Below are 5,155 nucleotides of genomic sequence, written 5' to 3'. Positions count from 1 at the left end.
GGGAGAAAAAAAGAAGAAAAGGTGTCCTTCAGTCCAGGCAGCAAGAACGGTACAGGGAAGGAGAAGGAAGCAAAGTGAAGACACTAGAGGAGCAAAACCAAAAAAAAAAAGGAAGGAGCAAGCAAGCAGCTCCCTCTCTCTCTCACCCCCCCCCCCCCCCCCCCTGATGGATGGTTGTAAAGGCGCAGAGATGCAAAAAAAAAAAAGAATGAGAATGAGAATGAGCGAACGAAGGAGAGAAAAAGAGAAAAACGGCACCACCGATGCGTTTCCGCGTGTCGCGCATCATTACCAGTTAGAGTTGCCCATCCGTTTCGAGTCGTCTTTTTTATCTTTTTCCTTATCGTGCAGCGCGCACCCTTTTCCCCATCAATCGCAGCGGTAAATCAAGTGGATGCCGAGCGGCGTCTCCACCGGCACACTGACCTCTTCGCGACGCAACGCGAAAGCCGCGCTGTCGAATTCATCGGAGAAGGTGCCGCGTTCCACCATGCCCAGGTCTCCCGGCTGCTTTTCTTCTTGCTTGTCGCCATCTCCGAGTACGCCTCCACCGCCTCGATGAACTGTTCCACCGTCCAGCGGTCAAAAAAGCCGGCGTCTGTCGTGCCCTGTAGGAGACCGCTTGCCTCCCTGTGAGAGGAGAGAATCTCCTTTGCCATGTCGAAGGCGTCTGCCTTGCTGCGCGTGATGGGCTCGCCCTTGTTCCGCTCCGCCCGAGAGACGGCGTTCTCGACATCTTTATGCTTAATCACTAAGTGGTACAAGTGAACGCGTTCAAGAGCCTCCTCTTCCTCCGGCTGCGTCTTCTCCACAGCACCGCTCTCCATTTTCGGTGACGTCGATGCCGCCGTTTCGTTCATTGTGCCCTTCTCTCGAGGCACCTCCACTCCTTCTCCTAGTGGCGCGGCCTCCCTTGTGGCCGAAACAACCGTCGCCGGCGCCGATGCTTCCGCTGCGTCCTCTCGTGGCCGCTTTCGTGAGGCGTCAGGAGCGTTGGCGGAGTCCGCTGCAGAAGGGACAACGACGGTGGCGTCCTCCCTGCTGCTGGGGTGGGGCGCCCATTCGCACCTCATACGTGCGCGTACTGTACCCAAACTGAAGACGCGCTCCCGCCGGCACCGGCACCGGCTGCTGACGCCCAACGCGTGTGCCATTCACGCGGCTGCCGTTGGTCGAGCCGAGGTCAACCAAGACAAAGCACTCGTGCTGCTTGTTGAACACCAAGGCGGCGTGGACGGAGCTGATGGATGGGTGCTCGAGCACGTAGTCGCAGACGGCATCCCTACCGAAGAGGTAGAAGGGTAGCGCTGAGGCCCAGGGCGGGCAGCGCGACGCCGCTGCGAGTGCAATGAAGGTACCACGCCTTCGAGGGCAGGTCTGCCCAGGACGGGCACCGGAAGATAGGCGTCTGCGCATTCAGTTTCCTCGCCTCGGTGCATTTTATAATATGAGGCGGGAGCGTGCTCGCCTCGGCGGAGAGCGGCTCCTCCGCGCGCGGCTGGAGCGCCTCTGGTTTCGCCACCTGCGCCGCCTTATCAATTTGAGCCAACCTCGAGAGCGGATGGGCGGACATCACAAGAGCTATCCATGCGTGCAAAAAGGGGGGGGGGAAGAAAAGAAAAGACGAATGAATGGCCAAGGCGCTGCTGGGACGGTGTGGGTACGAAGAAAGCAAAAACAGAAGCTGTCAGTGGCCCCTCATTGTCGAGTTTTCTTTCCGTGTATTCCATTTTTGTTGTTGTTGTCTGTTTTTTTTTTTTGGGTCGTCCCTATTAGCCTCAGATATGGCTTTTCGCTGCCAATTGCGGTCCGGGCTTTTTTTCGTCGCAATTGGGTGTTCCGCATTCGTTGAGTTGGCTGATTTCTTTAAGAAAGCGTCTTTTTTTTTTTTCGCCTTTTAAGTGAGCCGCTCGTTAGAACTCAACAGCAGGTGTAAGTAAACACAAACAAACAAACGAAAAAAGGAAACTGTGAAGAAGCAAATAAACGAGGGCGGAGGTGGTGGTGGGAGGGGGAGGGAAACTGAACCTCACACTGAGCTGTTGCCATTCCACTTCAGGACGCTCTCCTTGTGCGCAGACTGCTATTCTGCTGGGGGTTCCACCCGCGGTACGGATTCGCCAGTGGCCGCATGACCTTGGGCTGCATGGAGAAGGGATGGGAATGCGCTTGTTGTTGGCGAAGACCATTTCCCCGCCACGTCCGTAATAGTTCCACCCGCTTGCTGTGTCGTGTAGACCTTTTGGAATGGGGCGCGGGTCCACGTCGGCGTCGCGGCCGGTGAACGCCTCCTCTCTGGCGTTTCTGCAGGGCGGTGTAGTTTTTCTGCATGACCGTTTCTTGCTTCTCCGTGAGCTTGCTGGTTGACATGGCGGGGAAGTAATGCTGCCGCGAGGGACGCACGGAGGTCGGGGCTCGCGAACGGATCGCCTGTTCGTAGCGCTCGTCGTCCTCGCTCGGCTTCTCCGCCCGCTGGACTTCGCGCCGGACATAGGCGGGCATTTCGTCCGGTGACGGCAGCATTCTCAGCATTTCCGGCGGAAACAAGAATGGAAAGGCCAGGACAGAGGCGTACTTCATCTCCACGCTTGTGCCCGCGTGGATGGCGTAGATGAGCGCTACAAGACGTTGCTGAATCTCCTTCTCCGCGCGCGCGTTACCGGCGTGCGCACGCGGCGCCCCGCGTCCTTCCCTTTTCCCGCGGCGGTGGCGGCGAAGCAGGGACAGTGCGCACAGCAGGTGTAGGCAGCGGTCCATTGTCCCAGCTGGAAGAGGGCAGGGCAACGGCATCCATGACACGGTCTGTCACCATCATGTCGTCACGGTTCAGCAAAAGATCATCCAGCAACCGCACGACCACCTCTGGATCCTGCAAGTGCACAAGCGTCAACGATGGGATTGGTCCCCGCCGGGCCCTCTCCGTCGCGGCCGCCAGCTGCGCGTTCGCCAGCGGAGATGAGTCGTTCTTGTCCGCTTCCACTGCGAACGCAACCGCGCGCCGAGGGAAACAGGAGAACACAATATTGAGAGCAGTTTCGTCCAACGGGAGGCCATCCTCGCTCCCACTGCTGCGTTCCTCGCCAGTACCCTCCGCGAGGTACGCCGCCGCCCCGTCAGGCTTGCCAAGATAGTACACGGCGAAGACGCGCAGAACCTCCTGCCAGAGGCCCGCCGCTGCCAGACCGTTCATCAGGCACTGCACATCGCCTGCGGGGGTGGTGAACGCGCCTCCGTAGGGGCGGCAGGATCCTCGTACAGCTCCCGCCAACACGACAACATCCGTTCCGTCACGTGGCGTCCTTCGGCGAAGCGGGCGGTGTCCTTTTCGTCGCTCATGGCAAGCGAACGAAAGAGTTCACGGAGAGCGGTGCGACTGAGGGGGGTGTTTCCTGCGCGGGGCGAGTTCACCGCCGCGAAGGACGAGGTGGTCGTTCTTTCCTCGTGAAACAGCGAATTCACCGTCGGGGCGCCTCTGTCCAACGCGTCACTGCTTTCCATCTGCTCTAGCGTCGCGTAGGTGGCCTTCCAGTCCCCCCGTGCCGCCGCCTCCGCCATCCACCGCTGCGTTTTTTGCTCGTCAAGCGCACTCTTGTGTCTCCCAAGGGGTTCTTCGGCTTTGCCGGTGTTGCCTTCGCATCGTGTTCGACGACGGTCGGCTTTGCGTCTCGCCTCGTCTTGTGCAGGTGGTCCTGCTGCACCGCCTGCGCCTCCAGCAGCAGTCCATGACTACAGAGCACGGGCAACAGCATCTCCACCATGTGTCCTACCGTTGCGGGGGAAAAGGTGAAGCGCCGCTTCGCCTCGTTGAACGTCTCGAGCGCGCTCTGCGGCTGGTCCAAGGCGCAGTAGGCCCACAACAAGGTGACCCAGAGCGAGCTGTTGACCGGGATTTCCTCGGCGTACGCTCGGTCACGGATGCTGTCTAGCCGCCAGCCACCTCCCGCGCGGATCGGGAAGCCGCAGGAAGCGGGGGGTGCGGTACCTGGGGAAGCACCTGAGACGGTCGCGTCCCCGCGCGTGACGCCCTCCACCATGTTGCGAATGACACTCTTGTAGTGCTCAGGGGGTGCGGCCAAGGCGAGCGTAGCGAGCGTCGAGCACTTCGAGCGCACGAACCCAGTTATGGGCATCCAGCGGAAGGACCAGGCGCCTGTCGATGGACTTTTTGCTATGCGCCTTGAGCATCGCCTCCCGGGTGGGGTAAAACTTCTTCTGCGGCCGCCAAAACTGCGTTCCATAATGGCTCGCCCGAGCAGCCGCGGAAAGCCGCCCGTTCATTATGAAAGATGTAAGCGGGGAGATGGAAGGAGAGGAGAAACAAAAGAAAAAGAAAAAGGAACCGGGGCGGCTATGAAACAGCTTTGCTTCCGTGCATGGCGTAGAGAAAAAAAGGGAAAAACAAAAGGAGGAGAAGGGGGAAGAAGAAAAGAGGTTGAGTCATCCTTCACGATGGCTGAAGATCATTGACGGCATCTTTGCTTTAAAGGCACGCGGCACTTTTCTTCTGTTCATTCTTTCTTGGTTAAGAGAGGAAGAAGGCGTACTGGACGCAGTGTCGGAGGGGGAGCAAAGAACCAGTCGGAAAAAAAAGGGGAGAGAGAAAAAAAAAAAACAGAGGTTTGAATCACAGGGAAAGGTAGAGAAAAGAGAGCAGAACAAGAAATGTGTTCAATTGTGTCCAAACGGCTTCTGCACCGGCTCCGCAAAACGAGCACGCTCGAGTGCCGACTGCAACGAGCGGGGAAACAGTCCGGACTTGGAGAGCTTCCCGACCAGCTTCGGGTGCTTCTGTGCCATGCGAAAAAGCTCATCATTGTCGTTGTAGCACTGCCGCATCTCACCAATGAGGGCGGTGTTGATGGCGTGCTGCCGCAGCACCAAGTCCTGCATCCGTTTCAGCTTTGTGTCGATCAGCACATCGCGCTGGAAGTCCTTTTGCACGAGGTGGGACTCCAGTTCCTTGACTTTTGCGCGGAGGGCAGTGGCTCTCTCCGGTCGGCAGTGCCGCCGGTGGGTGCTTGCAGACCGTCTCCCAAGCGCGAGGAGCTGATCGTCTTCGTCAGGCTCTCCAAGGCGTCCGCGATCTGCTTTTCTGGCACTGGACGCTCTACGTTGGCGGCCGCGACGCCCCCAACCCCCCGGGGCAACGCGGCCT

At 58.9% G+C, this 5,155-nt stretch overlaps 1 pseudogene; it reads right to left on the bottom strand.

The window, feature by feature from the left end:
- Positions 1–369: 369 nt before the first annotated feature.
- Positions 370–1,573, bottom strand: LOC126766845 (uncharacterized; annotated as a pseudogene).
- Between the last annotated feature and the right edge of the window lie 3,582 nt (positions 1,574–5,155).

This window comes from Bactrocera neohumeralis, unplaced genomic scaffold (assembly GCF_024586455.1).
Source record: "Bactrocera neohumeralis isolate Rockhampton unplaced genomic scaffold, APGP_CSIRO_Bneo_wtdbg2-racon-allhic-juicebox.fasta_v2 ctg2634, whole genome shotgun sequence".
Lineage (NCBI taxonomy): Eukaryota > Metazoa > Arthropoda > Insecta > Diptera > Tephritidae > Bactrocera > Bactrocera neohumeralis.
The sequence above is the reverse complement of the archived record's forward strand: the minus strand, read 5'-3'. Positions and strand labels throughout refer to the sequence as shown.